The sequence below is a fragment of the Salvelinus namaycush genome, chromosome 25, assembly GCF_016432855.1.
Source record: "Salvelinus namaycush isolate Seneca chromosome 25, SaNama_1.0, whole genome shotgun sequence".
Lineage (NCBI taxonomy): Eukaryota > Metazoa > Chordata > Actinopteri > Salmoniformes > Salmonidae > Salvelinus > Salvelinus namaycush.
Window position 1 is genome coordinate 30,097,932 of NC_052331.1, and position 12,432 is coordinate 30,110,363.

General features: G+C 47.0%; 1 pseudogene; it reads right to left on the reverse strand.

Annotated features, from left to right (window-relative positions):
* Positions 1–12,432, reverse strand: part of LOC120019878 — a 68,076-nt pseudogene that overhangs the window by 50,258 nt on the left and 5,386 nt on the right.

The following is a 12,432-nucleotide window of genomic DNA, read 5'->3' on the forward strand; positions in this document are numbered from 1 at the left end:
TGGGTTGACATGGTGGTCAATTTTAGCATTTGACAGTTTCTTATTGTTTTCTTCATTCATTTCTTCTTCTATTTCCGCCTCATCCTATGTTGGTTGCCCCCTCGTCCACCTCCTCTTCCAAATGGGTTGTTCACCTGCATGCCTGCAGGTGGGGACGGTCACTCTCCTTAGCCTTCTCCTACTGGGCAGAAAGATGCCCTACCTTCCCACAGTTGTAGCAACTCCAGTCTTGCCCTCCATCAGCTCCAGTAGGGGCACCTCGGCCTCTACCTCTAAAAGGTCAAACCTTTTGTTGAACTCTTTAGAAAAACACTTACAGCTTAACACGTCATCCCACACTCACACAACTCTCACACCGGGGCTAAACCCCTGTTCAGTTAATTAGTCAAGCACACAATACTCTCATCCACATTCACACACTCAGTAATCTCCCGTATCACTCGTCGTTACCTCCTATGCATACATATGTATCTTCTGCAGTTCCTCTATAGTCTCCATAGTTACCATAGTCTCTACCTACAGTATCGGTTGTCCCTGAGCATCTATAGTCCCAATAGCATCCATAGTCCCTATAGGTATAGCATCTATGGTCCCTACATCATCTATAGTCCCTCAGCATCTATAGTCCCTCAGAATCATAGTATCAATAGTTTATATAGTCATAAATGTTATGGTCTCTATAGATTTTATAGTCTTGCCGCTTCCCATGCATATAGAATTGTCAGTGGGGCCTCTCCTGCACTCACTCTAGCATTCTCTTAAGACTAGTTCTAGCCTTCTCTTAAGACAAGTTCTAGCCTTCTCCTAAGACTAGTTCTAGCCTTCTCCTACGACTAGTTCTAGCCTGCTCCTACGACTAGTTCTAGCCTTCTCTTAAGACTAGTTCTAGCCTTCTCCTAAGACTAATTCTAGCCTTCTTCTAAGACTAGTGGTACCCTTCTTCTACATCTCTTTGTTCAGATGTATTGGTTTTATAATTTTTACTTTATTCTTATACTGATTCATTTAAATTGACTTACTGAAATTCAGTAGACGTGTCACACAGAGGTTCGCGGATCTTCCCCTGGCAGCTCTCAGTAAAAGTCTTGTCTGTGCAGGTCCACGGCAACTTTGGTCAGACGAGAATTTCCCTTACGCTTTCCCACAAGGGATTGCGGCACCGGTGTCTCCCTCGCAGACCTTCACTGGGATGCTCCACAGGTGGAATCACTGATCCAGATTGACGCCAGATTGTGGTGGAAATTCAACACCAGGGATACCTGAAGCCAATCTTAAAATGAATCTTTATTATCAGCAAGCTGGAGAGGTTACAACAAACTCTACACACTGTACAGGTCTATCAGACGCTCCTTTGGGGCGGTCCCAGCAGTTGTCTTATATACGGCTATACACAGAAAAGTTATATTTGCATGATTTAGCATAATTCATTAATCACTACTGGTGGCTCGCACATGTGACTGGTGGCTCGCACATGTGACTGGTGGCTCGCACATGTGATTGACAAATACCTCACGAGGCTCTCTCTCTCTCTCCAAATTGAGACCTTGAAACTGAGATACCTCGGTTGTTCCCATAGTAATATTCTGGGCGGCGTACTGCCAAGTTGAGGAACAGTGATAGTGACAATTCCTCCATACACGATCAGTCAGTCATCTGCATGAACCTTTCTAATTAGTTATTAGAAAGTAGCATTGATTCAATATTTTGTAGTATTGATTTGATACATAAACATAACATTTCCCTCACAGTACATTCATTAAGCCAGGGTTTCCTAAACTCGGTCCTTGAGACCGCAAGGGGTGCACGTTTGGGTTTTTGCCCTAACACTACACAGCTGATTCAAATAATCAACCAAACATTGATCATTTGAATCAGCTGTGTAGTGTTAGGGCAAAAGCCAAAACGTGCACCCCTTGCGGTACCAAGGACCGAGTTTTGGAAACGCTGCATTAAGCCATTGTGTCATTAATAGACAATAACTATAACAACTGCTTCTGACCCCATCAGGTCTAATTAAATCTAACGCTGAAATTCTATCAAACCACACTTCAGGAAACTAGCACTGCTGGATACTGTATTAAAACTGCAACATCAAGCTTCCCCTTCTCTCCCCAGCCTTGCTGGTCGTCCTCTTGCCAGTTGCCACAATCTTGAGATCAATCAAGGAGGACAGAAAAAAGGTTCAGGATGGCAACTTAAAGGGGCAATCTGCAGTCGCTACATACTGTACATTTTTGAACTTATAAATGCCTCATGTGCTTAGTTCAACTGTCACACTCCATCAGAACCCAAAATAGAAGCTTGTTTTACTCCAATGTTTGTAAACAAAATAAATGTTAACAAACACTGTATAGCCTCAGAACATGGTTAAAACTATAATTGTGATATCATGGATGGTCAGTCCTTGCATCCGTAGCTCTATTTATGATTTTGAGAGTGGTTATACTTCTCCAACCCCATCCCTCAGCTTTTACCGAAACAGGGGCGTGGAAAACGCTTTGTTATTGTTTCAACTGCTGATTGCCGCTTTAAATTAAGCTTAGTTAGATTCTCCGGCGACTGAGCACACAGTCCATATGCAGGTAATAAACTCTAGGTTGTAGCGCCACCATAGCTTTACTACTGTCTGTCAATTAATACAATGGCCTAATTCCACTGAGTGTTGCCATAGATCTCACCTGAATGCTGGCCAGACACCAAATGCTCAGGCCAAGACTTGGATCAGTCCAAAACAGTCTGATAACCTGGGCCAAATCCCCATATTTCAACACTAACTTCATGAATGAACACTAGCCTCATGAACCAGCCTGATTGGGTGATAGCTCACCATTCTGTTGCCACTTACAGAGATGGTGAATGTAGCTATCAGGCTGGTTCTATGAGGTTCGTTAGGATACTGACAGACACAGAGGTTTTCAGAATTGGTTTTCAACGCCAGAGAGAAAGAGAGCGCTGAAGTGATTACATTTTTACCCTCTGAAGGCTCACTCAGCAGGTCTAATGGTTTCCTACTATTATGTTCTTGGAGAGGTGGGAATGTAGACTTCTCCCTGCTCACTGCCTTACCACACAGAACTCAGACCATGAATGGATTTACAGCAACCTCGACTCAGGGGTAAACGTAACATAGCAAATGTAAATTCTGGGCACTCCAATTAGTACGATATGTTACATTTCATATGGTATGTATTAATTTGTGGATGGCCATCATCCATTTTGTATGATATGTTATGAATTGCAATTCGTACAAAATGTTACGAATTTGCAATATGTATGACATGTTACGAATTCTAATTTGTTGTAGCTAACGTTAGCTAGGTGGCTAACATTAGCTCTAGGGATTAGGAGTTAGGGATTAAGGTTGGGGTTAAGGTTAGGATGGTTAAGGTTAGGAGTTAGGTTAAAGGGGTAAAAATCAATACATATGGGCCCTTCCCAACAATGCAGAGAGAAAGAAAATAGAAAAATTATAGAAAGTAATAACATGTAATAATAAAATAAATAATAAATACTCAACGAGTAACGACAACTTGGCTATGTACACAGGGTACCAGTACCGAGTTGATGTGCATGGGTACGAGATAATTGAGGTAGATATGTACATATAACTAGGAATAAAGTGACAGATAATCAACAGTAGCAACAGCAGCGTATGTGATGAGTCAAAACAGTTAGTGCAAAAAGGGTCAATGCAGATAGTCCGGGTAATCATTTCTTGAGAATTTAGGATGGTTAGCTCAATAGTCCAAAAAAGATTATCATGCAGCCCAAACTCAACAGCGTCTGCAACTATGCAGAATGTGCTTTGATTGAACAAAATAAAAAACAAATGATGAAAAACAAAAATGCTTTTTGGTCTTAATTTAAGGTTAGGGTTAGGCATAAGGTTAGCAGTGTGGTTAAGGTTAGGGTTAAGGTTAAGGTTAGGTTTAAAGTCGCATTTTAAGAAGATAAATTGTAGAAATGTTTGGGGTTTATGACTTTGTGGCTGTGGTAAGTAGTGACGACCATGACTGAAAGGTTGTCACTATGGTAAAGTACAGTAATGACTCTACTTTGCCCTCTGATAGGTCAACTTTTTACCATATTGCTTACCCCTATCCAATCCTCTCAGATCTCTCTAGGTCTCTAGACCGTTTGTGATAGGGTGTATACAAGTATCAATGGGGACTTAGGCAGGAAGTGAGTCATAGTCAAACAGGAAAGGGCAGGATCTTCCAATGTCTTGTTTTGGAGACACAGTGGCCCAAAGGCAGGATGGGAAATGTCCCGTGAACTCCAACAATGGCTGGAATGCAGCTCCAACACAACTGAGTGTACCAAACATCAGGATTTCTTTTTTTCAATTCAACAGGGATGCTGACCCATGTTGACTCCAATGCTTCCCACAGTTGTGTGAAGTTGGCTGGATGACCTTTGGGTGGTGGACCGTGAAAAACCCAGCAGCGTTTCAGTTCTTGACACAAACCGGTGCACCTGGCACCTACTACCATAACCCGTTTAAAGGCACTTACATATTTTGACTTGCCCATTCACCCTCTGAATGGCACACATACACAATCCATGTCTCAAGACTTAAAAATCCTTCTTTAACCTGCCTCCTCCCCTTCATCTACACAGATTGAAGTGGATTTAATAAGGGATCATAGCTTTCACCTGGTTTCTCCTGGTCAGTCTGTCATGAAAACAGCAGGTGCAGTATCAGAAAGAATCGCCTGAAACTAAACCCAAACCATAGGCATGGAATGAGAATACTGTGTATCTCAACGGTAATCAACATACTGTTGATAAAGATCAGACAGTTATCTTCTTTACTGTCAATGGGAGAATTTAAAGGCTAAATTCACTGTGCATACAGACACCTCTCCTCAGTATTACGTTTCAAGTTTTAATGTCACATGCACAAATACAGGGAAGTGCCTTCCTTGCAAGCTCTAACCCCATCAATGCAGTAATCAATAACAATGAAATACTAAAAATAACAAGGTAGAACAAAAACAAAGGAGATATAAAAAAGAAGAAAGAAGAAGAAGACGATAAAGTAAGTAAGCGTACTATATACAGGGTCAGTTCCAGTACCATATTTACAATGTGCAGGGATACTGGATCGATAGAGGTAGATATGTATATTAACCTCTAATTACATGTTTTTTCTGAGACCTGATCAGGAAAAACCCAGAGCCCTAGGTATAGGCTAAAACTATGGACCCAGAGTTTTTCCTGGTCAGATCATGAGGTCAGAAAAACTTCCTGACCATACAACCATTGACCATCACTGACCAGGCAGTGCATTCGATGGTCAGTACTGTGGCATCTAAACCAGGGATCAACAACTAGATTCAGTCACGGGACAATCTTTTCTTGAGCGGATGGTCAGGTTATAATTACAAATAATTTGTAGACTGCAAATGGAAGTCAAAAAGTCAAACTGGTGGAATATTTGACTAAAACAGACAAAACATAATTTCAGACCTTGCTTACATTTGTATACAATCAATTATGTGTGGAAATACTTTGGTAGAGATTTCCAAAATGTTAATCAATTGCTGATTTGCTGGGTGTTTTACAGTCTTATATGTCCAACAATTTTTTTTTTGAATTAAATTGTTTATATTTTTTGCTATTCCTTTTGGGCCCCACCCCCTATCTTTACCATTATCACTTCTGTGACAGCATGGGACATATTGATCTGGATGGAAAGCTGTGATCCCTCCTTAACCAATAGCAAGTCGGTTGACTACTTTTTAATGGTGAAAGCCTTCAGTGGCACTGCCCTTGCTAAAACAGGCTTTGTGGTAATATAAGCACCTGCCATTGCACTATGCCATGGCACTCCAACCCTGTTCCTGGAGAGCTACACTCCCCTACCCTCCACCCTCTGCATACAATGCATTCAGAAAGTATTCAGACCCTTTGACTTGTTCTACATTGTGTTACGTTACAGCCTAAAATTGACAATAGTTAAATAGTTTCTTTCTCTCATTAATCTACTCACAATACCCCATAATGACAAAGCAAAAACAGGTTTTTATAAATTTGCAAAAATGTCTAAAAATAAAGAGAACTGAAACATCACATTTATATAAGTATTCAGACCCTTTACTCAGTACTTTGTTGAAGCACCTTAGGCAGAAATTACAGCCTTGAGTCTTCTTGGGTATGACACTAAAAGCTTGGCACACCTGTATTTGCGGAGTTTCTCCCATTCTTCTCTGCAGATCCTCTTAAGCTTTTTCAGGTTTAATGGGGAGTGTCGCTGCACAGCTATTTTCAGGTCTCTTCAGAGATGTTCAGTCAGGTTCAAGTCCGGGCTCTACCTGGGCCACTCAAGGACATTCAGAGACTTGTTCCAAAGCCGGTCCTGTGTTGTCTTGGCTGTGTGCTATGGGTCGTTGTCCTGTTGGAAGGTGAATGTTCACCCTAGTCAGGTCCTGAGCGCTCTGGAGCAGGTTTACATCAAGGATCTCGCTGTACTTTGCTCCGTTCATCTTTCCCTCGATCCTGACTAGTCTCCCAGTCCCTACCTCTGAAAAACATCCCCACAGCATGATGCTGCCACCACTATGCTTCACCGTAGGGATGGTGCCAGGTTTCCTCCAGACGTGACGCTTGGCATTCAGGCTGTCATGTGCCTTTTACTGAGGAGTGGCTTCCATCTGGCCACTCTACCATAAAGCCACAATTGGTGGAGTGCTGCAGAGATGGTTGTCCTTCTGGAAGGTTCTCCCATCTCCACAAAGGAACTCTGGAGGTCTGTCAGAGTGACCATCGGGTTCTTGGTCACCTCCGTGACCAAGGCCCTTCTCCCCAATTGCTCAGTTTGGCCGGGCGGCCAGCTCTGGGAAGAGTCTTGGGGGTTCCAAACTTCTTCTTTTTAAGAATGATGGAGGCCACTGTGTTCTTGGGGACCTTCAATGCTGCAGAAATGTTTTGGTACCCTTCCCCAAATCTGTGCCTTGACACAATCCTGTCTCTGAGCTCTACGGACAATTCCTTCAACCTCATGGTTGGTTTTTGCTCTAACATGCACTGTCAACTGTGGGATCTTATATAGTCAGGTGTGTGCCTTTCCAAATCATGTCCAGTCAATTGAATTTACCACAGGTGGACTCCAATCAAGTTGTAGAAACATTTCAAGGATGATCAATGGAAACAGGATGCACCTGAGCTCAATTTCGAGTATCATAGCAAAGGGTCTGAATACTTATGTAAATAAGATATTTCTGTTTTTTATTTTTTATAAATTTACAACAACAACATTTTGCAACTGTTTTCACTTTGTCATGGGATATTGTGTGTAGATTCCTGAGATTTATATGTATTTAATCCATTTTAGAATAAGGCTGTAACGTAACAAAATGTGGAAAAAGTCAAGGGGTCTGAATACTTTCAGAATGCATATATTTCCACTGTTATTGGCATATCCTCACTGTAGATGTACTTATCCTTTAAGTATCTACGTGAACTCTATTTATATTGTATATAATGTATGTAGTGCAAATTCCATGTTTGTATTCTGTCTTGTGTATTATGTCTATTGCTGGCCAGGTAAGGCCAATCAAGCCCAGCAAAAATATTTTTAATTATTTCAAGTAGTATTTTCACTCAGGTCTGATACCCACCACTGGCTTGTTAATAACTCCTGATTAAAGTACTAAGTACAGCAGGTGATTAGTACTCTGGTCAAAAGTAGAGCACTATATAGGGAATAGAGTTGCATTTGGGACGTAACCTAGAACTGGTCTCAGCACAGTAGCACCTTAAACCCAATGGTGAGAGAATGATTTTTGAACATCTTCCAGCCCAGGAGAAGAAAATGTTTAAACAGTACAGTTACAACACTATAAAACAGCATTGCTTGCTTATGAGAGAGAGAGAGAGAGAGAGAGAGAGAGAGAGAGAGAGAGAGAGAGAGAGAGAGAGAGAGAGAGAGAGAGAGAGAGAGAGAGAGAAAGTTGGAATGTACATGAGTGAATAATTCGTTATTAGGCTATACCAGTATTACCTTGTGATGATAGTAATGATGAACAGTTACATTACATGAATATTGAAGAATGGGCTGTTAGGCAATTCTGCTTCCTCATTAGTAATATTGTCACGATCGTCGTTACGTGAAAGAGAGGAGGACCAAGGCGCAGCGTGAAATGAACACATATTTAATCAACGAAGACGAAGAACACTTACAAACTAAACAAAACAACAAACCGACGAACGTGAAGCTATAATAATAACAAGTGCAGACACAGGCAACTTACACATAGACATAGACAATCACCCACAAACTACCTAATGACTATGGTTGCCTAAATATGGCTCCCAATCAGAGACAACGATAGACAGCTGTCTCTAATTGAGAACCAATCTAGGCAACCATAGACATACATACACCTAGACTAAACATTGCCCCATAAACATACAAAAAACCCTAGACAATACAAAACACATACCTCCCCCATGTCACACCCTGACCTAACTAAAATAATAAAGAAAACAAAGATAACTAAGGCCAGGGCGTGACAGTACCCTCCCCAAAGGTGCGGACTCCGGCCGCAAAACCTGACATAGAAGGGGAGGGTCCGGGTGGGCCTTCTTTCGGCGGCGGCTCGGGTGCGGGACGTGGCCCCCACTCCACCATAGTCAATACCCGCTTTGGTGGCGCCTCTGGAGCGAGGACCCTTACAGCGAGTCCCGGACTGAAGACCATCCTAGAGGGCGCCACTGGACGGAGGGGCAACTCCGGACTGAGGGGTAGCTCCGGACTGAGGGGCAGCTCCGGACTGAGGGGCAGCTCCTGACTGAGGGGACTGAGGGGCAGCTCCGGACTGAGGGGTAGCTCCGGACTGAGGGGCAGCTCCGGACTGAGGGGCAGCTCCGGACTGAGGGGCAGCTCCGGACTGAGGGGACTGAGGGGACTGAGGGGACTGAGGGGCAGCTCCGGACTGAATGGCAGCTCCGGACTGGAGGGCAGCTCATGACTGGAGGGCAGCTCATGACTGGAGGGCAGCTCATGACTGGAGGGCAGCTCATGACTGGAAGGCAGCTCATGACTGGCGGGCAGCTCATGACTGGCGGGCAGCTCTGGCAGCTCCTGGCTGACTGACGACTCTGGCAGGTCCTGGCTGACTGACGACTCTGGCAGGTCCTGGCTGACTGACGACTCTGGCAGGTCCTGGCTGACTGACGACTCTGGTGGCTCCTGGCTGACTGACGACTCTGGCAGCTCCTGACTGGCGGGCGGCTCTGGCAGCTCCTGACTGGCGGGCGGCTCTGGCGGCTCCTGACTGGCGGGCGGCTCTGGCGGCTCCTGACTGGCGGGCGGCTCTGGCGGCTCCTGACTGGCGGGCGGCTCTGGCGGCTCCTGACTGACGGACGGCTCTAGCGGCTCCTGACTGGCGGGCGGCTCTGGCGGCTCCTGACTGGCGGGCGGCTCAGGCGGCTCCTGACTGGCGGGCGGCTCTGGCGGCTCCTGACTGACGGACGGCTCTAGCGGCTCCTGACTGACGGACGGCTCAGATGGCGCTGGGCAGGCAGGCAGCTCAGACGGCGCTGGGCAGGCAGGCAGCTCAGACGGCGCTGGGCAGGCAGGCAGCTCAGACGGCGCTGGGCAGGCAGGCAGCTCAGACGGCGCTGGGCAGACGGACAGCTCAGACGGCGCTGGGCAGACGGACAGCTCAGACGGCGCTGGGCAGACGGACAGCTCAGACGGCGCTGGGCAGACGGACAGCTCAGGCGGCGCTGGGCAGACGGGCAGCGCAGGCGGCGTTGGGCAGACGGGCAGTGCAGGCGGCGCTGGGCAGACGGCTGACTCTGACCTGCTGAGGCGCACAGTAGGCCTGGTGCGTGGTGCCGGAACTGGTGGTACCGGACTGGAGACACGCACCACTAGGCGAGTGCGGGGAGCAGGAACAGTGCACACTGGACTCTCAAGGCGCACTATAGGCCTGGTGCGTGGTACCGGCACTGGTGGTACCGGGCTGAGGGCACGCACGGGAAGAAGGAACGGGAAGAGTGCGGGAAGAAGGAACAGTGCGTACAGGGCTCTGGAGACGTACAGGAGGCTTGGTGCGTGGTGTTGGCACTGGTGGTACTGGGCTGGGAACACTCACCACTGGGCGAGTGCGAGGGGCTGCCACAGGAGAGCTGGTGCGTGGGGCTGCCACAGGAGAGCTGGTGCGATGAGCTGGCACAGGATGTGCAGGGCTAGGGAGGCGCAAAGGAGGCCTGGTGCGTGGTGCTGGCACAGTCTTCACCAGACTGCTAGCACGCACCTCAGGACGAGTATGGAGAGCTGACTCAGGTGACATCAAATCCAGCACATGCTCCTTCAAGCAGATGCGGTGCTTTATGCTCCACACCAGCAAATCCATCATTTCTCTCTCCTCCAATTTCCCCATTAATTCATCCACAGTCTCAGCTTCACTCCCCTTACTCACCTCCAATTCCACCTCGACTGGCTCTGGTTCCATCTTCGGCTCCTCACAGTAAGCACGGGGAGCTGGCTCAAGTCTCCTACTTGACCCAGCTACACTCCCCGAGAGCCCCCCCAAAAAATTTTTTTGGGGTTGCCAGCCGCTCTGCCGTGCTAGCTCGTCATACCGGCGCCTCTCTGCTTACGCTGCCTCCAGCTCTGCCTTGGGGCGGCGATATTCCCCTGGTTGTGCCCAGGGTCCTCCGCCGTCTAATATTTCCTCCCAATTCCCATAGTCCTGCGATCGCTGCTGCTGCCTTGTATCACGCTGCTTGGTCCGGTTTTGGTGGGTGATTCTGTCACGATCGTCGTTACGTGAAAGAGAGGAGGACCAAGGCGCAGCGTGAAATGAACACATATTTAATCAACGAAGACGAAGAACACTTACAAACTAAACAAAACAACAAACCGACGAACGTGAAGCTATAATAATGACAAGTGTAGACACAGGCAACTTACACATAGACATAGACAATCACCCACAAACTACCTAATGACTATGGTTGCCTAAATATGGCTTCCAATCAGAGACAACGATAGACAGCTGTCTCTACATTTACATTTACATTTAAGTCATTTAGAGTCAGGTCCCGTGTGGCTCAGTTGGTAGAGCATGGCGCTTGCAACGCCAGGGTTGTGGGTTCATTCCCCACGGGGAGACCAGGATGAATATGTATGAACTTTCCAATTTGTAAGTCGCTCTGGATAAGAGCGTCTGCTAAATGATGTAAAAATGTAGCAGACGCTCTTATCCAGAGCGACTTACAAATTGGTGCATTCACCTTATGATATCCAGTGGAACAACCACTTTACAATAGTGCATCTAAATCTTTTAAGGGGGGGGGGTTAGAAGGATTACTTTATCCTATCCTAGGTATTCCTTGAAGAGGTGGGGTTTCAGGTGTCTCCGGAAGGTGGTGATTGACTCCGCTGACCTGGCGTCGTGAGGGAGTTTGTTCCACCATTGGGGTGCCAGAGCAGCGAACAGTTTTGACTGGGCTGAGCGGGAACTGTACTTCCTCAGAGGTAGGGAGGCGAGCAGGCCAGAGGTGGATGAACGCAGTGCCCTTGTTTGGGTGTAGGGCCTGATCAGAGCCTGAAGGTACGGAGGTGCCGTTCCCCTCACAGCTCCGTAGGCAAGCACCATGGTCTTGTAGCGGATGCGAGCTTCAACTGGAAGCCAGTGGAGAGAGCGGAGGAGCGGGGTGACGTGAGAGAACTTGGGAAGGTTGAACACCAGACGGGCTGCGGCGTTCTGGATGAGTTGTAGGGGTTTAATGGCACAGGCAGGGAGCCCAGCCAACAGCGAGTTGCAGTAATCCAGACGGGAGATGACAAGTCCCTGGATTAGGACCTGCGCCGCTTCCTGTGTGAGGCAGGGTCGTACTCTGCGAATGTTGTAGAGCATGAACCTACAGGAACGGGCCACCGCCTTGATGTTAGTTGAGAACGACAGGGTGTTGTCCAGGATCACGCCAAGGTTCTTAGCGCTCTGGGAGGAGGACACAATGGAGTTGTCAACCGTGATGGCGAGATCATGGAACGGGCAGTCCTTCCCCGGGAGGAAGAGCAGCTCCGTCTTGCCGAGGTTCAGCTTGAGGTGGTGATCCGTCATCCACACTGATATGTCTGCCAGACATGCAGAGATGCGATTCGCCACCTGGTTATCAGAAGGGGGAAAGGAGAAGATTAATTGTGTGTCGTCTGCATAGCAATGATAGGAGAAACCATGTGAGGATATGACAGAGCCAAGTGACTTGGTGTATAGCGAGAATAGGAGAGGGCCTAGAACAGAGCCCTGGGGGACACCAGTGGTGAGAGCACGTGGTGCGGAGACAGATTCTCGCCACGCCACCTGGTAGGAGCGACCTGTCAGGTAGGACGCAATCCAAGCGTGGGCCGTGCCGAAGATGCCCAACACGGAGAGGGTGGAGAGGAGGATCTGATGGTTCACAGTATCAAAG